Genomic DNA, 24,148 nt, shown 5'->3' with positions numbered 1-24,148 from the left:
ATACTGCATTTACCAGAATGCAATGGGGTGAACAGTGCTGGGATGAGAGGAAGGGTGCTCCTTCCCCCTTGTGTTTCATGCCTCGGCACAAGGACAGGGACTGTCTAGCTATGGTATGACCCTCTCTCCACAGTCCCCTCAGAGATGGAAAGTGGAGAGGACCTTTGACATGAAAAGGGAAAGAACCTATCTTAAAGCCATGCGATCACTTCCAGGAGTAGATTCAGGGTTTACTGGATAGATCCAGGGTGGTGCATACAGACTTGATGTTCAAGAAACCCCTACGGAGTTGCGAAGCTGAAAGGCCCACAAACTGTGTCCAAGTGATTATGGAGGACCATGAAAATGTAATTCTAGTTCCTAGAAAGATCAGTAGTGTTATTTAGGCTCCATCTGTGAATTCATTATTGCTACAATAGCGTCCAAATGTAGTTTGAACTAAGCGCTCCTGGTAGTTTGCACCAGACTTACAGATGGGGGGGGCCCAGATTTACAAACCTATCACACAATGTAGCTGCGCATCCAAAGTTACAGCAATATGTTGCGTGATGGAGAGAGTGGGGAAGTGCCAGGTCCAGTGGTGTAACAAAAGTCCCGGCAGCCTCCTCAGTGTGGGGGAGCCTCCAAGTGCTAGGGGGACCCCCTCAGCAAAAGTGGTAGGTGATGGGCCAGGCAGAGGGGCCCCCGATATGTACTTTGCAGGGGCCCCCCCCTCAAGTTTTGTTACACCACTGGCCATACCTACAGAGATATGGCACCATCCTGCTCCCTCCCTAGGGCCGGCACACAGTCAGGCTGCTGGGCGTCACGCACACACCTTTGCATTACAGTGGAATGGTGTGTACATGAGTCTAGCGTAGGTTTCAATTGGAAGGTTACCCTTCAGATAAAAAATACTATGCTTATATTGACTTTTAAACTTTTCCGACTTTGGGTGTGTTCTATACAGTGCAGCACACATGCAAAGTGGAAAAAAGTTAGGAGAAATAAAAGCATTTCTTCTTTTTACCGGATGCTTTAAAGTGGCATTCATTTTTGGCACAAAACGCTATGGTTGATAGTAGATAGGGTTTGGCATAAAAAACCCCGGATGGTTGTGTCTGAATGATCATGACCCATCCATGGAATGCCCCCTTGACGCAGAGTAATGCAAAGCAGGACTGCATTGATTAGTCAATTCTGAAAAGGGTTTTGAGTCGGGTCTGCCTTACAAAGGTAACTTAACCCCCATGCAAATCCTTTGAAAATCTGCCCCAGGGTTTAAAATGGGGACCTATGCGCTCAAACTGTACTTGTGTCAGGTCTTAAGACTACCTCGTTACCCCCAGCGCACTGGTTCACACAGACCACTGCCATGAGGTGGGACCTGGTGGTAACACAGGAGTGAGGTTTGCACTCCTCTCGTGATAGACCCTCGTGTAAAAACAGACACAGGAGATTCTGATTGCATATCTGATGGGGTTAAAACACCATGCATGTGCGAGTACTCTCGCTCGAGTCAGAGCCCACTGTCAGCAGGAGATCGCCTTGCTGCACCCACCATTTGTGGAGAAAGCTCTACAGTGTCACATCATCTCCAGATTTCACTTTAGAATTGCCTTGTGAAGAAAAATTAGTGCAAGGAGTTCTTCTAACGCCTTCTTACACAGACAGTTTTGTAAGCGCTTGGTCGATCAGCTTCTGATGAAACCTCCAACTGCCTGGTGTGTGCACATTTGTGGAAATAGTAAGGTTTGTTGAGAATGGTTCATCAGAGGTTGAGGTGTCCTTCTGCAAAGGTCTTTGGAAATCTTTGCAAATTCCAACCTCCAGTTTACAATTTCCAGCTCACAGCCTCCATTGAACAAACCCTGGCTCACGACTCCCGGCTCACAATTACGACTAAAAATCCCCCGGCTCAAACCCCTGGATCACAACCACTGGCTCACAAATCTCCAGCTCACATCCCCGGTTCACAAACTCCAGCTCACAACCTCCACCTCAAATCCCTGGTATACAAACTCCAGCTCACAAATCCCAGGTTCCAATTTTCGTCTCATTTTTAACTTTTCCCAATACTTTACCATCGGGTGACTCCACAGTGCAGTGCTTAATTTGTGCTTGTTGTTTCCGGTTCGGAGCACCAGTACTTATTTTGGAGGGCCGGAGCTTAGTTTTCTGCATCAGGCATTTACTGCAAGCAAAAGACACATATGGGACAGGCGGAGGAAGAGAAAAACGAAAAAGCGTTGAAAGGGAGAGAACAAAAAGCTGCAAGAGTGAGCTGAAGAGGCAGGGAGTGGCTGTGAATGGATTAAAGAGGCCCGAGAAGGCTTTAGGATTACCCTGCCTTGATGTTCTGTGTTTGCACATTTAATTGCAACAGCCACATGTTTCATAGGGGAGTTCTGGGCACCGGCACGTTTTTATTTACAAATTAAGCACTGGGGGGTTGCATCATGTAGAACTGCTCTGAACAGACCTAGGTGCACTTTGGGGATGCTCTTCAAAAACCCCAACACTGTGCAGAGTCACCTGTATTAGGTGATGCAAGGATGCAACACAGGCCCCTGCAGCCCATGCGGCGCAGGGAGCCTCCCCAATTCAGGAGCCCCTCCCCCCCCAATTCAGTCTAAGGACTATGAATATTTCTACGATACAGGTGCCTGAGAGGCCCCTCACCCCTTTCTGCAAGGTGGCATAATTTTGATTTAAACCACTCGGGGAAGGCTGAAGCAATGTCAAGCCAAATTCAACATTTTCCCTGTCTGTCTTGTCCCGCCATCCCTTTCATCAAAGCCTCCTGTGGGTACCATTCAAAAAGATTCCACTCTTCTCACCCAGCTCCACTCACTGGGGAGTGTAAATGGCGCTCAGCATGGAAGTTACAGGAAACCACAGTGGGCAGGAAATCAGTCTCCTGCCAGCTCTTATTACAAGACATACTGATACCAGAACAAAACAAATGTGATTGCATGAGCCTTTCACAAACCTCGGTGCAGCTGCATTTGTAAATCTAGTGTTACCCCAGAGAAGAGGGAAGCAAGGCTGTAATACACTCTTGTGCAAGCAAGAGTCATGTGCTCCAGGACTCTGATTCAGTATTCAAATAAAGTCAATTGTGAGTTCATAGAGCCCCGGTGTCACCTTCACCTGTTGGACTACTCATAGCTACACTTCCGCCCAGGCAGTGGTTCTTGCAAAGCGGTAAAACACCTCAGCTGCTTAATGCGCCACCCCGCTTCCCACACGGGTTTACTCTGATCTTACATTAGTGTTTTAAGGCTTGGCAGCACAGCTGCCTCCAGGGAACTATGTGAGAATCACCAGGAGAGGGGCTTTGACCCGCCCACATGTTGGGAGCAAGAGCTGATTGGGCAGAAGTTGTGTGCTACCACAAAAAAGTGCTTGCCCTCTGGAAACCTGTGATCTATTTGTTTATTTATCGAGCTGACTGAGGCTAAACTTTCAGGGGCAAACTTGTGACATTGTAATGCTATTAAAGTGGCATATGTAACTATACTATTTATGGTATTTTTTTCTGCCACCAGCGCAGATGGGAGGGTGACAGTCATTAACAAGCATAGATGTTTAGGTCAGGCTTGACAATGCAACTGTCACCTGACCTTTTAACCTACACCAGTATTATCTTACAATTCTTTACTTCCACACGAATATATATCCATTCTCATGTTATTTACTTCACATTTTTATACAACATTCCCGGCATTGCCAACACTTGTTTTTATTTTGAGCTCCTTGGCTAAAGTAATTAGACTGCTTGCTGTTTCCACCTGCAATGTTTTGGCTCCCTCGTGTGTCCTAGCAGTGGAAATACAGGTATTTGCAAACAACAGTGGAAATCGGTTTAAACCAATTGTCAGCAAAAAAAAACCAAAAAAGGTAGTCCTATATAGTGATACGCATATTTATGTGAATTCTGATTAACTTTCCCATGTAAAAAACTGTAAGGGTATCTAGACGTCCTACAACTAATAGAATATAACATTTCTTTTTTTTCATTACTTTATTTCTAATAACAAAAAGGTAGGGACCAGTCAGTGCCTTCGGAGACCACAACCATGAGAGTAGTACAGTTAGTTCCCTCTAAAGCGTGAATCCCAATGCGTGGTTTACACTGATATCAAATTGGTTCAGTATGTGGACAAAACCACGAACTGCGATAACATGTCGCACGTACGAGGCCAGACATAGGAATCTATTCTCAATGGTTTCATTTGTCTTGATGCAAATAATATTTTTGATGCAATGATTATTTTTTAATGTACGTTTTCAACAGCTTATTTGGAAAATAAAATCATATGTGACACTAAAGTGGGATCTTTGCCCTTTCCCTGCAGAGCCCCCCCGAAGTAGGGAATTGCACCGCCTACCCAGTAAACTCATTCTTGGAACCTAAGAAGACGTTTTATTTTATTTATCTATTATTTTATTTTTGTGATTTTATATACCGCAGACGCACTTCACAATAATGCCAGAACAGATCAGTAACAAATAGAAAATATATATGTATTTTAATGGTGGGGTGATCGCCGGGTTAGCCTTTTCCGGGCACTTCACAAATATTCATAGGAAAAAACAAAGCAAGGAAAACCAGATGGTACAAGTACCATCAATTGTTCCTGCAGGTTGAGGTTGGTACACAACAGGAAGGAGTGTGATGAGGAAATAGAAGATTAGTCTGGATGTTGATCAAAGAGAAGTGCTCTGCGCTCTTTCTTGAAGGTGACATGACGTGATCAGGTGGAGGCTCGCGAAAGGGAGGTCCAAATTTTTGTGAGACATCCACATGTATGTCACGTTTACCAGGTCTATGCATGATGTGCTGCTTCAGTCCATATTTTTCCCCTTTGAGTTCTTGGGCTTGTAGCCCTGTATTGTAAAGGAATAAACAAGCCTGCAAGTCCCAGAATGCAAAGAAAAACCTGGACTGGAGCAGCACATCATGCATGGACATGGGAATCTTGGTAGGGCTGCATCCGTAGAAGGAATGGTTGGTGGAACGTTCGTGCTTGAAGGTGGGGGCTTCGGTGAGGAGCATTTGGGTGTTTCTTGAATCTCTGGGTGTTGGTCGGCACATGAGATTTTCAGTTTTTCTGAGAGGTACTATGGTAAAGAGGAGTGAAGAGCTTTATGAGTGAGCTCTCGCCTCCATGGGAAGCCACTGAAGGGAGCGAAGAATGGGGGTGATATGACTGAAATTCTTGTGTCCTGTCACGAAGCTGGCTGAAGCACGTAGGACTGCTCTGAGTGGACCTAGGTGGGCTTTACCCTGTCCTGCCAATTCTGTCCCAGTAGCTGACATAGCTGCCACGTTTCCTAGGTCCACCTGTGAAGTGCTGCTTCAGGCAAGGTTATTTCCTCTGAATCCTGGGACTCGTAGTCCTGTTTTATAATGCAGTAAACAAGACTACAAGACCAAGAGTTAAAAAAAATTACCTGGAATGTAGCAATCCATCTTGCAAGGACCTGTGAAACTTGACTGGGCTGACAGCTTAATTGTGACTATATATCTACAGGGTTTGGGGGTGCACCCCTCCCCTCAGTGAGGGAGCGTACTTCTACGGTGCAGGACCTCATACCCAGATATGTAATCACATGGCTTGGGTTACATGCTTACTGTACCAAGTAACGCACCAACTAAAGGTCTCCGAGGTGTGTCCACCCCTAAATGGAAACAATAATGTGTGTTTGCTTTTTTATCACTAACTCTTCATGCATGTTCTTGATATCACGTTGTAGGTTGTGAATACTTAAGATTGCAAAGATTTTATTACAAACAGAAATTATTAGTAATTACTGGTGGCCATTTTGTGTCTTTCTTGGAAGTAACAAAGAGCCATTCTGCTATTGTTTGTGTTATCCTGACACCTAGTGGTCAAGAAATATATCTATCTGGTTAGAATTAAATTACATTAGAGTCAAAGGTAGGTCTCGGAAGATGATTCCCCTTGTTTAATCAGGTTTCTGATGGGGAAATAAACTAGATCTGATTTTATAATGGCTTAATACTTTATGTGAGCCCTTCAGCCAGGCGGAGTTCATATATTTTAAAACATTCTCATGGCATCAATAAAAAAATATATATATATTTCTCTTTTCCTTCGTGGCCTAGAAATTATTGACAATGGACACGGAAAGAAATATGCGGAGAAAGGAAACTGTTAAAGAAATAATTTGCAACAGCTTTCCCTCCCTGTAATTCGCTGGTCCCCTCCCCCTCTCCGTCCCTGTGTCATGGTGTCGGGTACAAGGGCTTCACCTGGTAGGGCTGAAAAACACCCCCTGTCTGCACCTCCATCCTCCTGCGTTGCTCCCCGCTCCCCTGAGTATTTATCTCCTCCACTACTGTACAGTTTCGAACTGTGCCATTTATATAGCGCTTACTGCCACATTTGCTTCTCTCTTCTGCCTAGCACTAGGGCAGACATTGCCCCTGTGATCTTTTCTATTGTGCCACCGCAGCCTTTTCTGTCTCATTTGTGTAGGAGGCTGGCCTGGTTTAAATGGGTGTCAAAAGCAAAGCAAAACAAAGCAATGGGTACCTTGGGTACTTACACCTCATACCAGGTCCAGTTATCCCTTGTTAGTGAAGTAGTAGTGTTATAGCAGCTTAGGCTGATAGAGGTAGCTGTAGCAGAGAAGCTTAGGCTGTACTAGGAGACATGCAAAGCTCCTGAAATACCACTTATAGTTACACAGTACTTCTACACAAGTAAAGACACTACTCAGTGTTACCAAAAATAAAGGTAGTTTATTTGGGTGACAGTACCAAAAGTATCTTAGAGGCAATACTACTTCTGGAGGTAAGTATTATACACAATATATACACTAGATACCAAAATAAGGTAAGTAATTAGACATAGGATAGTGCAAACAATGGGAAATGCTATAGAATGCAATGGGAGAAAATAGGTCTAGGGGCAACACAAAACATATACTAAGAAAGGGGAATGCGAATCACAAATTTCCCCCTAGACAAGTGTAGTATGTACAGAATCGCTGGGAGAGTAAGACTACTGTAAAGGTAAGTAAATTACCCCACCCCAGAGCCTAGAAAAGCAGGAGTAAAGTACTGCAAGTTTCCTTAGGGCACACTACACCTCTTGATTGGAATTATTGATAGAACCAACCAAGCTTGCAAACAACAAACAGTGGATTCCTGGACCTGAAGACCTGCAAAGGAAGGAGACCAAGTCCAGAAGTCGAAAGAAGTTCCAAGGAGGACAGGAGCCCCTGCCAACCCAGAATAGGGTGCAAAAGAAGAGTTCCCGGTTGGACGAAGACTGCAGAAATGCACCCTATGAAGATGCCAGCGGGTTCCTGTGTAATGCAAAGTATGTCCCACGTCGTGAAGTTGGATGCAGGCGAGTTTTGGTGCTGGATTCCTTCAACAAGCCTTGGTTCCGGCAAAGTCGCGTTTTGCGTCAACTAGGCGCTATCTGGACCCAGGAGGGACCTGGGGGCCTCAACTCTGTGTGAGGATGAAGAGAGGGCTCTCAGCACTTCAGAGAGTCCTCAGAGCACCAGATAACACCCACGGGAGTCCCAGGACATGGCGATAAAGGAGGTGCAAAATAAGGTTGGTGAAGCACTACAAAGGAAGGTCCCATGCCGCCGGAGAAAAACTCAGCGAGTTGAGCGTCGCAGGATAGAGTACTGGGGACCTGGGCCAGGCTGTGCATGAAGGAATTTAGCAAATAGTGCCCAGAGGCCTCAGGAGGTGAAGAAGATGTGGTGCGCAGGGGTACTGTCGTTCTCGGGGAAGGCAAGGTCTTACCTCCTCCAAATTGGGACAGCAGGACCTCAGGACAGTCTGTGTCGATGGTGTCCACCCTCTGTGTTCCAAGGAGCACGCTTGTCACTGTGAGAGGAGTCCAAGAGAACCGGTTGTCGACTTAGAAGGTGCCTGCGTGAGCGGGGGAGTGACTCAGTCACCCCACAGGAGATTTCTTCGGGAGTCCTCAGAGCGTGCACACAATGGAAACTGTTGCAGTTGCTGGCTGGAGCTGATGTTGCAGAGGAAAAGTATCCCTTGTGGATAATTTGTTGCTGTTACAGAGGTTCCTGGAGCAGGCTGCGGTTCATCCGAGGATGAAGTAGTAGTTGTAGAGAATTCCGGCTCGAAACATGCAAGTAGAATCTGAAGAGAACCCACAGGAGAGCCCCTAAATAGCCCTGAGAGGGGGATTGGCTACCTTATCAGGTAAGGACCTATCAGGAGGGGTCTCTGACGTCACCTGCTGGCACTGGCCACCCAAAGGCCTCCAGAGTGCCCCCTCAGCTTGCAAAGCAAGATGGGTGAAGACAGGGACACAATGGAGGAGCTCTGGGCACCACCCCTAGGGTAGTGATGGACAGGGGAGTGGTCACTCCCGTTTCCTTTGTCCAGTTTTGCGCCAGAGCAGGGACAAGGGGTCCCTGAACCGGTGTAGACTGGCTTATGCAAGGAGGGCACCATCTGTGCCCTTCAAAGCATTTCCAGAGGCTGGGGGAGGCTACCCCTCCCCAGCCTGTAACACCTATTTCCAAAGGGAGAGGGTCTAACACCCTGCTCTCAGAGAAAATGCTTTGTTCTGCCTTCCTGGGACTGAGCTGCTCAGACCCCAGGAGGGCAGAACCCTGTCTGTGAGGTGGCAGCAGCTGTAGCTGCAGTGCAAGCCTCAGAGAGCTGGTTTGGCTTTACTGGGGGACCATGGTGGAGCCTCCAGGATGCATGGAATTGGCTCCCTAATACCAGATTTGGAATGGGGAGACAATTCCATGATCTCAGACACCTTACACGGCCATATTCAGAGTTACCATTGTGAAGCTACATATAGGTATCGACCTATATGTAGTGCACACGTGTAATGGCGTCCCCGCACTCACAAAGTCCTGGGAAATGGCCCTGAACTATGTGGGGGCACCTTTGCTAGTGCAAGGGCGCCCTCACACTTAGTAACTTTGCACCTAACCTTCAGCAAGTGAAGGTCAGACATATAGGTGACTTATAAGTTACTTAAGTGCAGTCAGTGAAAATGGCTGTGAAATAGTGTATGCACTATTTCACTCAGGCTGCAGTGGCAGGCCTATGTAAGGGTTTGTCTGAGCTCCCTATTGGTGGCAAAAGAAATGCTCCAGCCCATAAGGATCTCCTGGAAATCCAATGCCCTGGGTACCTAGGTACCATATACTAGGGACTTATAAGGGTGGTCCAGTGTGCCAATTGAAATTGGTAAATGAAGGCACTAGCCTATAGTGACACATTTAAAAGCAGAGAGAGCATAGGCACTGAGGATCTGATTAGCAGAGCCTCAGTGACACAGTCAAACACTCAACACACATTAGGCAATAAACTATGAGCACTGGGGTCCTGGCCAGCAGGATCCCAGCGAGACAGGCAAAAACATACTTACATACAGGTAAAAATGGGGGTAACATGCCAAGAAAGATGGTACTTTCCTACAATTTGTATTTTTATTTATGACATTGTAATGTACGCACTGTGCGGTGGTAGGTTAAGAGAACAGGCAGAGTTTTAAGGGTAAAGTAGCCGCAGTTACAAAAGCCCGCGGGGTGCTGAAGCGCTTTACATGACTGTCACAAACTGTCACAATGTAAGCACCCCGCACCCGTCATGCAGCAGCATGTCCTGAAGAGGTCACTCAGGCTTCACACTTCCTGTGTTGCCTAGGGGTTTGTTGTTCATCATACAGTCTGGTCGTGCATGAGATGTTGTGATAATATTTCACAAATTACTCAGTGCTACACTACAATGTCATTTTATGTCAGAAATGTTAACCCTTTCTTGTACTGATTGATTTTATTTATCGGTGCTTGTGACGAAAGTAGTATATTTTATGGGGTGGTACGCAGGAGTCACAGACCTGCCTGTGGGCAAGAATACTACAGGAGTCACAAACCTGTCTCTGGGGGAGGTTACTGCAGGAGGCACAGACCGATCAGGCGTGGACGATGCAGAAATCCCATGCTGCTTTGGAAGCATGGCACGCAGAAGTCCAAGGCTTGCCTGTGGGGGAGGATACTGCAGGAGTCACTGACCTGCCAGGCGTGGAAGATGCAGGAACCCCATGCTTCTTTGGCGGCAGGGCACGCAGGAGTCACGGACCTGCCTGTGGGGAAGGATACTGCAGGAGTCACAGACCTGCCAAGCATGGAAGATGCAGGAATCCCATGCTTCTTGTGAGGCAGGGCACGCAGGAGTTACAGACCTGCCTGTGGGCAAGGATACTGCAGGAGTCACAGACATGCCAGGAGTGGAAGATGCAGGAATCCCATGCTTCTTTGTTGGCAGGGCACGCAGGAGTCACAGACCTGCCTGTGGGGGAGGATACTGCAGGAGTCACAGACATGCCAGGAGTGGAAGATGCAGGAATCCCATGCTTCTCTGGCAGTAGGGCACGAAGGACGCACAGGCCTCGCCTACAGGTGCAGGCAGCACAGACCTGACAGTAGGGGTATTTATCTGTCTGTACAAACAGGACCCCTACTGTGCGTGCGACAGTAGGTAGCCCCATGTGGGATGGGGGAAGTCCACGTCTAGCTTCATGCTCCTTTCAGATTAAAATATATCCCCTTATTATTTTTACATATTTTATTCCACAAATGCATTGGAATTGCTTGCTTCAGCTGTGAAATAAAACATGTTTGTGCGCACGCGCGCATGCATGCTTTCCCTGGCCATAAGGTAAACATAAAACATACATTTCAAAAACTCAAACAGGGCACCCTGCTTCCATATACTGTCTAAGCGTTTACGATTATCAAAGGGGACAAAAAAAGCATGCATATCTTGTGTATATGAAGAAAGCAAGCGTGCTGGTGACATCACCAGCACCGCAGGGCCTGCGGTCACCTGCACACGGGCACGTGCTCTGCATGGTAAAGTGCTCTTGTAAGAACAGCGCGTGATGCAACTCAGGAACTGCGACACATTAGGAAGCATGTGTTATTGTGACCCAGCTCAGTGGAGCTCACTTTATATCTTTCTAAGGATGAAACACTGAGCTGGATCCATCCGGGCCTCACACTGGTGGTCTATTGGTTACAAACGGAGGTCCAAGTGGTAGGAATGTCCTGGTAAACCTGATGTTTCTACCCCCAGTGCAAATACCAACATTGAAATCACTGGCCCTCTAGTTACACTTAAAGACATCTGGCGTGCTTGAGTTAACCATCTGCGCTATCCTACCAGAATAATGCATTTCCCACAGATTAATTGAATGTGTTTTTATTTTTAATTTAAGGTGTGTGCATTATATTTAGGGCTCCCATTTTCCGTTTGTTCTGATTTTTACACATACATACAGAAAGAAAACAATGTGTTTCATGTGTGTATTTATTTTTAAAACTGGAAAAAACGGAACATTGTACTTTTTGTGGGCGACTCCCCCTGCTGTATTTCGTAGTTTCTAGGACAACAGCTGAGCAGATAGCATGATGAGTTAAAAACAGGGTGATATTTCTCTTAATACAAACATATGTTAATATATACTTGTGGTGATGTTATTTACTAGTGGACGTAAAGCTTCACTATATTTGGCCGCTTACTTTGTTAAAACGCAACAGGCAGCATAGCCTGGGTGCATGTTTTTCAGTTAAATAAATGTGGAAATATTCAATTTTATAACATCTTTTCTTATCAAAAAACAAAATAAATATGGATAAATATCAATAAGATGGCCAAAAAATAAATATTGATAAATACAGATGGAAATGTAAAAACAAAAATACCATAAAACTGGGAGCCCTAATTTATGGATAGTTATGAAAAGGCCAACAAAACAGGTACAGACTAATCTGTTCTTTCAGCCACATCTCCGACCTTATCTCCACACTCACTGACCCCGCCTCAACATTGACGGACCCTGCCCCTGTACTCACTGACCCCAACCCCACACTCACTATCCCTCCCCCACACTTGCTGCCCCTGCTTCTACACTCTATGACCCCGCCTCCATTGTACTTAGGATCACAGTTCCTAAACTTTTTATGCACTTTGACTTCTGGTTACGGACCAGATCCAGCAGCGAGACTGTGAATAGAAGTGGCCGGCATTGCATGATTCACTGCAGCAGGCACATAACCAGCTGAGCTATGTTCAGGGAAGAGAGCAGGTGATCTGTAAGTTACACATGCTCTCTGACTCATGCGCATTAACCAGCTGAACTAAGTGTCTGGGATTAAAACGTGCCTTGATGATTACCTGCAGCCAAGGGCACCAAATCTGTGGGGGGCTAGGGGCTGTAGTTCCGGTATTACCCCTAAGTCTCTCGTCCTTGTCTCGGTCATTAAATGGTGAGGGTGAGGTCAGGATCTGAAAATTGGACATTTAAACATGGCTGCTAAGTTGCTCGTTGCCTTGTGTAACAACTTCAGGCTAGCCACTGAGGCACTATGCTTTAAAGGCTAGTTATCTAGTCCAATGGTTACAAACATTTTGACCTCTGTGGACCCCCACTTTATCATTATTGGAACCCGGGGACCCTCACAGAATCATTATTGGAATCCAGGGAACCCTCACTGAGTCATTACTGAAAGCCGGGGACCTAATCTGTTAATATTGTTTAATTTTCTAAGCACTCCTGGAGGCTTCACGGATCCCAGTGGTCCCCAGACAGACCACAGGTTGGGAACCACTGATCTAGTCCAACACTGTTAGTGCTTTGATGCATGTCAACCAAACATATATCTATTTATTGAAGGGACCAATTTGAGTCACAGCATGTACAAAAACAGCTTATAACAAGGACATTTGGTTTGACTTTTATATTAAAGCTTTCCCAACAGCCAACACAGAGCTACCAGCAGCGGGGCAGGCTTTTCTAATATGAGTGGATTGCACAAAAGGGGGTGTGAGTTACTGTGAGTGAGTGCCTAAGTGTGTGCGTTTGTGTTATGATGGTGAGTGCCAAGCTGACCCTGATATATAGAAGGCATCCATGGCATGATGGTGGGGGTTGCTACCTCTAGAAACTGCAAGCTAGCCATTACGGAGGTGGTTTGTGGGCACCCCTGGCAAAATGCTGGTGCTCACATATTGGAGATAATATGAGAGGGCACCCATGGTGTGGGGCACCCATGGCAAATATCTGCCCTCAAGTACTCGAGGTAATTTTGACATATGAAGGAATCTGTGGTATATGGGGGGCATCCGTGACAAATCGCAGTCTTTTTTTTTTTTATATATGAAGGGGGACACATCGCAAACTACTGACCCGGCATATTTGAGGTCTTTCTAAGAAAAAGGGGAAACAACTAGAACAATTCTGGCCATGGTACACCTGAGGTGATGCCAGCCTATAAGGTGAACGTTGGCAAATTTTGATAAAATGGATGAACTCCTGGGAAGGGTCAGTCTTCCTTGGCGCCTTATGAAAGAACTGAAAGACTGAAAGGGTGCCCTTTAAGGGACTATAGCTTTTTAGCAAATTTCACTGCAGATTTTGCTTCTAAATGCATCACTTTAACTTTTTTTCCAAAACTTTCTTGGGGGGGTTCAACAACATCCCTTGCTCAAGCCTTGTTAGAACACGTCAGCATACTCAATTCATTCATTGGAAACTTGGAAGAAAATCACCCCCACCTCTAAAATTCCCCAGGCATCACTTGCTATCAGAAGAGGCAAGGAGCAGAGAGGACATTGCAAAAACAGAGGAGGCAGGACCAGAAATTTAACAATAAATTAACTGAATTGTCCAATCTTAAGATTGACAAAATTGCTTGCATTTCGCAAGTAGATTAGCCAATCCCTCTCCTGCCCCATCTGCATTATTAGGGTCGAGCCTGCGTCGCATGCGCTTGCCCATGCGTTTCGCATGTGAGACGCTTTAGGAGTTAGAAAAGGGCTCGGATCCCCGTCCATGTCACGTCAGTGTCTTTCATTGGCTCAGGGGCTTGCCTGTTAAAATCTGCTTGCTCTCATTAGTGGAAGGCACCCATACGTCATGCCTTTTCCGGTGGTTAGCCCTCCTCAAGCGCAGCGACCAAGTACTGAAAACATGCGAGGCTCACTGTTTTCCATCCGGTTTATGGGCTACTTTTTATCTTTGTTCACAGCTCGATCTCGCTTGGCAGAAGTCGCGCGCTTTCCATGACATCGACCCTGTTACGTAGTTAATTGTACTTTTGCCGGTTACGTAGATAATTGCACTTTTACTCATAGGTTTCACTACGAGTGAACTGTAGCAGTGCGATTGCGCTCTTTTTTTTCTTTTAATGTGGCAAGAAAAGTCCAGTTGGGCGTTTACAACTGGTAATAGCTCTAACTCGGAGAAATGCAAGACCCGTTGCATTGCAAACGCTTGTTTCTCATTTGTATTCAATATTGGGCCATCTGGTCCAGGTGCCACCCATGAACCTGCGTTTTATGAACACCGCATATCAAACACACACAGAATCACAAACCCACGCAACACGTCATACAGCACGTGAGAGTAAGGACATCAGTTATTTGAGCCGCAGTGGATTTTTGCGAGGAAATGGGTGAAGCCATCAGCATATGAATGAATCCATGGTGGTACCTCTTATTCGAATAGAAACTGTGGCCCTGAAGGCCACACAGGGCCTGTTGTGACCCTTCACAGCGCTCGACCGCCTCTTGGCTAGGTTCGCACTATAGAAACACTACGTACACATAATAACTAGAAATAGACATTAAATGGGGTCCCTATTGGGCCCTATGTTCATGTCTTTAATTTTACTGGGGAAAAAAAACAGTGATCATATCTGAACAATGAATGTAAAAATAGTTATCATCCGCTTTAGCGAATTAGGTGCAGTTTATAGATCTAAAGTTTAACACTTTGAAGGAATGCCAGATTAAGTTAACTATTTCTAGGATGTTGTGTTTCTGCGTTTTTTCACTTATCATATTACTCTTGTATAATGCATACTTTGAACTGTGTTGTCTCCTGGTGTTTATGACTGGCCACGATTGAGCACTTTGAAGCTGAGGCTGAAGGAAGGGCCAGTTGTCACAGCGCCTGTCAGCGGGTCAAAAACGTGTTCAGAATACATGATCATCCAATCCTTGGCCTCTCTGCAAAGTCCACGGAGAAACCGTCCTCTATTCCAGTTGCAATTGTGATTCTGTGCAAATGAGTGAGAAGGAGGTACACAAGGGTCAAAATATTGACAATGCGAAAGTAAAAAAAAAAAATACAATGCTTACAGGTGATTGGGTGTGTTGGGTGTTTGTGGGCGGTGAAGTGAAGGAGAGAGTGAAAAGTGGGAGCTGAAGAGGAAAGAATGAGGTGTAACACAACCAGACAGAGGGGATATGGAGAGAAAAAGGGCAGACAACTCTAACAGAGTGAACATAACAAGAGTGCTTGAGACGCTGTGGACACCTGTGATTACAAATCTCATGATTTCACAACTGAATCATTGTATTTATTGTTTACAAAGAATGACTGTTGTTCCTCGTTTGTTTAAACCGTTGACAAAGCCAATAGTCCTGGCTGGGTGAGGTGTATGTCAGTTGTTGTTTTGTAAATCCGGATGCAATAACAGAAAGATCAGAGGGACCAATGTACACGCGATGGAAACCACAGATAATTAGTTTGTGTTTAAACTGCGCACAATTGCATAGGCAAAGCCCTGTTTACAAACGCCCCTCCCCACACTTTTTCCATCCTACTTAAATCCCTGCACACACAAATATGCGAGCATTAACCCATTCAGCGATCTGGGTGCACATCAAGTTTCCCTGCCCGGGGGGGGGAAGAGGAGGAGTCCAGGGTGGGTTCGTGCATGTGCAAGATTCCTGCCTCCCTGCACGGGAAATGCTTTGAAGGGCACAGATGGTGCCCTCCTTGCATAAGCCAGTCTACACCGGTTCAGGGACCCCTTGTCCCTGCTCTGGCGCAAAACTGGACAAAGGAAACGGGAGTGACCACTCCCCTGTCCATCACTACCCTAGGGGTGGTGCCTAGAGCTCCTCCATTGTGTCCCTGTCTTCACCCATCTTGCTTTGCAAGCTGAGTGGGCACTCTGGAGGCCTTTGGGTGGCCAGTGCCAGCAGGTGACGTCAGAGACCCCTCCTGATAGGTCCTTACCTGATAAGGTAGCCAATCCCCCTCTCAGGGCTATTTAGGGGCTCTCCTGTGGGTTCTCTTCAGATTCTACTTGCAAGTTTCGAGCCGGAATTCTCTACAACTACTACTTCATCCTCGGATGAACCGCAGCCTGCTCCAGGAACCTCTGTAACAGCAACAAATTATCCACAAGGGATACTTTTCCTCTGCAACATCAGCTCCAGCCAGCAACTGCAACAGTTTCCATTGTGTGCACGTTCTGAGGACTCCCGAAGAAATCTCCTGTGGGGTGACTGAGTCACTCCCCCGCTCACGCAGGCACCTTCTAAGTCGACAACCGGTTCTCTTGGACTCCTCTCACAGTGACAAGCGTGCTCCTTGGAACACAGAGGGTGGACACCATCGACACAGACTGTCCTGAGGTCCTGCTGTCCCAATTTGGAGGAGGTAAGACCTTGCCTTCCCCGAGAACGACAGTACCCCTGCGCACCACATCTTCTTCACCTCCTGAGGCCTCTGGGCACTATTTGCTAAATTCCTTCATGCACAGCCTGGCCCAGGTCCCCAGTACTCTATCCTGCGACGCTCAACTCGCTGAGTTTTTCTCCGGCGGCATGGGACCTTCCTTTGTAGTGCTTCACCAACCTTATTTTGCACCTCCTTTATCGCCATGTCCTGGGACTCCCGTGGGTGTTATCTGGTGCTCTGAGGACTCTCTGAAGTGCTGAGAGCCCTCTCTTCATCCTCACACAGAGTTGAGGCCCCCAGGTCCCTCCTGGGTCCAGATAGCGCCTAGTTGACGCAAAACGCGACTTTGCCGGAACCAAGGCTTGTTGAAGGAATCCAGCACCAAAACTCGCCTGCATCCAACTTCACGACGTGGGACATACTTTGCATTACACAGGAACCCGCTGGCATCTTCATAGGGTGCATTTCTGCAGTCTTCGTCCAACCGGGAACTCTTCTTTTGCACCCTATTCTGGGTTGGCAGGGGCTCCTGTCCTCCTTGTTCCCCAAACCCTTCATCCTGCAAGTACCAGGCATTTAGTCTCCACATAGGGCGGTTCGGGCGATTGGGTATGGCCTATCACGAAGCGGAGTGGTGCATGATAAGATATACCTCTCGCTAGAATCTCGATGTGAGTCAGGGCATTGCAGTCAGTGCTGGGCAGTAAACGCAGGTCAATTTGGGACTGTGAGCCATGTGCCGCCGAGGTGTGGGTAAATTGCCTGTGGCTCGGGTGCCACAGCGGCCCCATGTCATAGAACCCCGCCGCTGCCAGCCAGCTCGTGAGGTATGTCGCCATTTCACGCCTATGGGTTGGTATTGGGCCGTCTACACCTAAGACGGGATCTGGGACCGCATTAAAGTCCCCCCCCCAGTATAGTGAGTTCCGGGGGTAGGCCCAAGAGAACATGAATCAGCTCTTTGGTAGCCCCACGCTGTAGCATTGGGGGAACGTACACACTGACGATGTTAATCGTCCCCCCTCCACTCTACCGGTGATGGCCACAAACCGACCCTGACTGTTTTTCCAGACTTGCACCACCGTCGAAAGAAAGGAGCGGTGTAGTAGAATCGCAACACCTCGCGAGCCTTGTATGAACCCCGCATGGTAAATTCTGTCAAACCCTCTCCATGCCAGGAAGGGGCATCGTTCCCCTGTAAGGTGCGTCTCTTGTAGTAGGAGCACCTCGGGTCGGTATCTAGGTATGAAGGTTAATACAGCAGTGCGCTTGATTTTGTCTAAGAGCCCATTAACATTCCAAGAGATAGCCTGTATTGGGTTCATCGAGATCTGTGTAGGAAATTGTTGCTGCTCTACCTCTCTGGTGTGGTTGCTCTGGGTTCGAGGTTCCTCCCTTCCTGCTTCCCATGTGCAAATATATGAGCTTTTTGTCATCGTTTAAGTCTGTCTGCTGTCTGTCTCGTACATCAACCAAAACCAATAAACATGTCAACTTGACATTGAACAATGGCAAACCCCCTCCTATAGGACTTAGCCTTCCTACCCCCCCAACTCCCACCCAATACCCCCCCCCCAGAAGCATCTGTCGCCCTTACCCCTAAACATCTCGACCTTTCACCTGGCGGGATAAAAACAATAACTGAGTGAGCAGTGATGGACCCCTTCATAGCGACGGATCACTAAAATAGAAACAATTAGTAACGATGAGTTAGATATAACATTAGCACTTCATTGTGACGAGCGTCTCCCTCCCGGAGACCCTTCTCTGGCCATCAAGTTAAATTGTCGGGCTGCAAGATAAATATGTGATCCTGGATGAGTCCGAGCCAGTCCGCGGTGGGCTCCGTGTCCCTAAGTCTTTCTCATCTTCTCTAGGTCTCAGTGGCAGTTGGTGGTCTTTCAAGTTGTCAGATGTGGCTATTAGTGGGGAATTCGAGCGAGAACCACGGCGTTCCCTGCGTTTCTGCGACCGTGTGCGGTGTCTCTTAGTAGTTATTCGTTTCAGTTGGATGTTGGTTCGGTTTCCACTCTGCGTCAAACCAGAGTGCTTGCCAGTCGGTCTGAGCGGCAGTTCCTCCATCAGCCATGTTCACGCCGCAGTCGGTTGCTCGAAGAAGTATGTTTTGTTCCCATGAACCACTCGTAATTTCGCGGGGAACAACAGGTGGGATTGAATATCCATTGTTCTCAGTTTTTGTTTGACTTCTAGAAATGAGCGCTGTTTGTTGTTGTACGTCCCGAGTAGCAATTAGCCCCATTGCAGAAGAGGTCTCCTTTAGAGAGGGCTTCTTGTAGGATCACATCCCTGTCTTTGCGGTTAAAAAGGCGAAGTATCACCGGTCTTGGTGGAGATCCCGGCGGGGGCTTCATCTGCAGAGCTCTATGAGCATGTTCGGTGGCAAACCATGGGGTGAGGCATTCTACTGGGATCCAGGAGCGAAACCACTCTTCCAAGAACGTGGCGAGGGACGCTGCCGCCGTGGCCTCCGGGAGGCCCACCACCCTGAAATTATTGCGTCTTGACCTGTTCTCGGCGTCTTCGGCCCTGCGGAGGAGCTCCGATGTACGTGACGTGAGTGTATATATCTGTGTCTTAAGAGCACTTCCTTCAATCTCCACCGCGGATATCCTGGTCTCTGCCTCAGTGATACGGGCCGTGGCATTGCGAAGGTCCTGCCGGACCAAGGACACTTCCTCTCTGACTTCTCCTATCTTCGCCTCCACCGCGGCCTGGGACGTTTGTATGGCTTGGAGAATCGTCTCCAGATCTCCTGATGCCACCTATTGATCTTCCCTTTCGCTCGGGGCGGGCCTCTGTTCGGGATTCATTTGCGCTTGTGGTGAATTGTTCTATTCGCATTTGGGCTGTCGATTGCTGCCTTGTCTTGTCTTTGCCCATGGTTCTACAGCGACACCCCGTCGGTTTCCAGGTCGGAGTCTATTTGGAGGTGCTATCTGGGCGCGGCGCCAGGCCTTGGGCATCCAGCGTCCCAGCGGCGGTCCGTTCTGGTCCGCAGCTCTTGCTCCTTTCTCTAGCGGCCACCGTCTGGGCCATGGGGGGCAAAGTCCGTCAGCGCCAAGCCGTGGGTTGGCACGGCTCCAGGGGATCGCCAATCCTCCCCGTCCCAATCCTGCACCGGGAGACGGTCCCACCACGTCCCCGGGTGCTGCGCGGCCCCCGGGTCTCACGCGTCCTCATCCGTGCCTCCGACCCGGGAGGCGTAGAGCAGAAAGGGGGGGGGGAGGATGAAAAAGAAAGAAATGGGGGGGGGAGGGCGTCCCCTCCCGAGGCGCCTCACCCCCGGCCCCACCGGTCACTGGATATCTCCCTCGTCGTCGCTCCGGGGGGAGAGAGAGTGGCAGAGGCGGGGGAAATTGGAAGAAGGGTCAGCCGCAGGAGAGAAGGCCTCCCTCCCGCTAGTGTCAGCACTGTCTCCTCCGCCGCGCCTCAAACACCCGGGGGGGCCATGGCCCCAGCACCTTCCAGCCGCAGCTGCTCCGGCGGTGCGTCACTCTCTCCCGATCTCGTGCCGCTCCCAGCGGCTCCGATAGTTCAAGTCGGCTGCTGCAGCCAGGGCAGGTCCTTCCACCGGGTCTTCCCTCGCTGGCCCTCTGCTCCGTCCGCCATCTTGGAAGGGGTCTCCGTCTCCCTCTAGCGGGGAGCCGGCCTGGTCTTCCATCCGTCGGCGAGGTGGGGGAGTGAAGGAGAGAGGGAAGGAGGCGACCCCCCCCACCCCCACCCCCGAAGCCACCTCCAACAATCCAGAGCCGCTCCTCCGGATCTCCGGCATTCTCGGCACCGCTGGCCGCGTCCGTCAGCGGGCACCGGGGTCGATGAGTTCCCGGGCCCCGCCGCGTCTCAACATCAGGCTCAGGCAGCAATCCTCACCGCCGGCCCGTCGAGGGGAGAGTGGTGGGATCTCCTCGATAGGAGGATGTCGCCGATGAAGGCGGATTCTGGGTTGAATCAAAGGCGGATGACGGAGGGGTCCGGAGCACTACAAAAGTGCATCCGACATCTTGACGCCTTGACCACGCCCCTCCGCAAAAATAACATTTAAATACATTCATGGGTAAGTTTTTTTGGATATAACATAAATAAAGTGAAACAAAAAAACCCAAATAAATTAGTTCTTAAAATATGTGTAAAATCAAGTAACAGACATCTGCTCTGACGATCACGGCAATTGATTATAATCCTTGTCATCAGCGTTGATAGAATTATATTAAAACTGTGAAATTAGCATAGTTGAATTTGTTTTTAAAATGCCTACCTTTGTGAATATGTAAACCAAGATATGGATGAAAAAGGAACAAAAAGGGAAATTTAATTTATGCTCCAATTTTCACAGCATTCAGGGCCAAAGTTTGTTCCTAAAAATGTCTGCAAATCGTCTACCAAATTTTTGCAAACAAACTCTAATGTTGGGAAGGGACCCAAGTACTACTGAGCAGTGTCATTAATCACCTATGATTGGCTACAACTACAGATATGGTGCCTTTGAAGGGACTGCAGACTACCATTGCTGTATTTGCAGTTCCAAGCGAGAAAATGTATTTTCTTAAAACAGCATGTGTCCTTTAATGGCACAGTGCTGCTGAACAAAATAAAAATTTAAGATTTAGGAAAACTTCAGAAGGAGCAGGGAGTGGTCACTTTTTCAGGGTGGGGTCTTCTGGTCACGTTTAACTTACTTACCCATGCCACACAATCGCTCAGCAGATCGAGTCGCACAGGATTCACTCCCTGAGGGAACAAAAGCAGAATGCAGCAGTCCACTCGCAGGTCACCAAGCCACACGTTTGTTACCTCTGAAAGTTCAATCAGATCTGGGCCAGTGTGATGTTCCCGAAAGTCAAGGAGGAGCAAACAACATGGGGCCATGTGGCATGTACATGGGAAGGAGTGTACATGTAGCTAGCAGTGGAGTGAAACTGTAGAATATTACTATGAAAAATGGCTCGTTTGTTGAATTTAGTGGCGTCAAAACTCGGATGAAAATCAGCAAATAAAAAAAAATGCAGTATCAATAAATTGGTGCGCTAAATGGACTGCAGAGGTGGTGACTTAATGGTATAAACTAGTTGTAAAATGTAGCTCTGGTTCTCTGATCTATGCAATATCATAGACCACAGATGCATATCTTTGTCTGTAGTGCTTACCAATGAAAGAACCAGGCCCAGGTGTACAACATGTGGTTGAGATGACATAAATTGTCATCATACATGAACAGTGTCAGAGCCCTCGAATGGGAGCTGGGGTCCGCGAAATCCTCCATGTGGGTCACACTAGTGGCATGTCACATATGCCCATGTGCACACACACCTGAAACCCTTGTGTAAAGGCACCATCTTATAGTACAACAAAGGTAAACTGTCAGTGCCATCAGGTCCACACAATGTTGTGAGCAGGACCTACACCACAGAAGTGTCTTGGGGTCCCACCAGGTGCCTGGAAAGGGACTCGTGGCTTGGCAGCCCTGCAGAGCTAACTTGCAGCCTTGGTCACTCACTGTAGACACAGGAATGAGTGGGTATAGATTGCGGGAGTTCCTCGCCATCCTCTGCGCCGTCTGCCTTCTGAAGATGGGTGTCCACATGTATACCCTAGGTAATCTGCCCTCTTGTGGCTTGGCGTGGCCTAATATCAAAATGTCAGTTGCTGGGCTCCCAGAAATCCAGCCCTTCCTCTAGAAATGTGCCCTTCCCAGTGGGAGATCTCCTGTCCACCATGTCACCCATGCTGGGCCTGTCAGTGTGGAGACCCTACAGGGCTGCCTACAGGGCTGCCCCCGGGGCAGTGTAACATTTGCTCCTCATCCCTTGTCTCCTCAGGAATCAGTTCTAAACTCCCTTCTTTGGAAAACTACAGTCGTTATATACAGTTGCACTCTGAAGATCCCACCAGCCAGACTACAGCTTGCCCTATCATTCAGCTTGCATTCAACCAGTAACACCCCGGTCTCCCTCATCGAGTAGATATTTACCATAGGTTCATCCAGAGCCTCCCACTTGTGCCATGTCACAATAAGCCCCTCATTATGAGTCAGGCGGTCACTAGACCGCCAGAGTCGCGGATGGCGGTCAGACCGCCGATCGCAACATTACAATCCTGGCAGTCGGGCCACCAGGGAATCACCAGCTCCGGCGGTCAGGCTGGGGATTACAACACTATTCTCCGCCAGCTGTTTCATGGCGGTACCATCACCATGGAAATGCTGGCAGAAAACAGGTGTAGGTTGCCCCAGGAGGGCCCTTGCACTGCCCATGCACTTTGCAGACAGTGAACATTGCAAGGGTGTTGGTGCACCCTGCGCTCTACAGCATTGCTACCAGCTCGATTACGAACCGCAGGCAATGCTGTAGGCTGTTTCCCACTAGGCCAGCGGGCGGAGACTCAGGTTTACGCCCGCTGACCTAGCAGGAAACTCTTAATAGGGCCGTCGGGGAAGTAGCCACTATGGCAGCTACCTCCCCACTAGAAGTTCGGCGGAAGGTGTAAACCGTCCGCCAAACTCATAATCAGCCCCCGTGTCTTAATTATAATAGAGTATAAAAAATGAATTGTCAGACATGCGCATATAGCTTAAAATGATACATCAATTATTAGATTTTTTTTTTACATGTAAGATTTTATACCCAGGAAAAATTGTCTTTCTCCTAGAAGCTGGTATGTTGCGCTTAAAATACAACCTGAAAGAAAATAGATCACATTGTCAAGCTAAAAGCAATAAAGATATTTTTATACCACATAGCTTCCTAACTGCCTGCTTTGTGTATTTCATTAGGAGACCCTGCAGTTGGACAGAAACAATTCTGGCTGAATAAGACGATGCATTACCAAGGTATGTAAAATTCACTCCATGGCATGTGTGTGGCAGTGAGCGCTTCACTGGTGCAGATCATGGGCAATTCCAAAGCTATGTGCAACCTAACAGATTTTATTGTAGTTGTGAATGGTTTTATTCAACTAGATTTATTCAATATTTGAGGAAGAGGTATAGCAAAGGTGAAATGACGTCTAATGCAAGTATAAACAAACACTGGCAAAGCCAATAGGTCTCACTTGGGCTGCCAACCTTTTGGCTTCACCCACTGCCCACACTTGTCATGCTTTGTCATGGTTTTCCAAAAACGTTATTGTCGGGAAGCTTCCAAGAACTCAAGGGAACTATTTGGAGTGTGAATGTGTTTCTTTTGAAAGGTCAAAATGCCCTCTCTCAGAGAAGTAAGCCAGTGGCTGAAGTTGGCACACCCACTGCCTATGTGTAAGCCTTACTGGTTCTAAGAAAAATGTGAACAACACAATAACAAACTAATGCACAAAAGAGGTGGTAAATAGCCCCTGTAAGTAGAAATACAACACATATAATCTTAGTAAAATCAAATGGTTGTGGCTAATGCCAGACCTAACAAGCATAGGCAAAACCAATTTGTCTGGCCCATACAATATCTATTGGCTTTGTCAATACTTTTTTGCCATGTTGCACAGCAGTGCAGCCTCTGTGCAACACAGAGAAAAAACATTGGCAAAGTCAATAGATCTTTTATGCTGACTTGGGAATCCAGGCATTCAGATTCTAGTCTTGGCGTCGGCTCAACATCTTGTGATTCTGGCCAAATCACTTCCTGTGCATA

At 47.7% G+C, this 24,148-nt stretch overlaps 1 protein-coding gene across 1 annotated transcript in view; it reads right to left on the bottom strand.

Moving 5' to 3' along the window:
- The window catches only part of LOC138266880 (phospholipid scramblase 3-like), a 205,713-nt gene that overhangs the window by 89,772 nt on the left and 91,793 nt on the right, over positions 1–24,148 (bottom strand). The gene's annotated exons all lie outside the window — the stretch shown is intronic.

The sequence above is a fragment of the Pleurodeles waltl genome, chromosome 12 (genome assembly GCF_031143425.1).
Source record: "Pleurodeles waltl isolate 20211129_DDA chromosome 12, aPleWal1.hap1.20221129, whole genome shotgun sequence".
Taxonomy (NCBI): domain Eukaryota; kingdom Metazoa; phylum Chordata; class Amphibia; order Caudata; family Salamandridae; genus Pleurodeles; species Pleurodeles waltl.
This window is presented reverse-complemented; position numbering and strand designations above follow the sequence as displayed.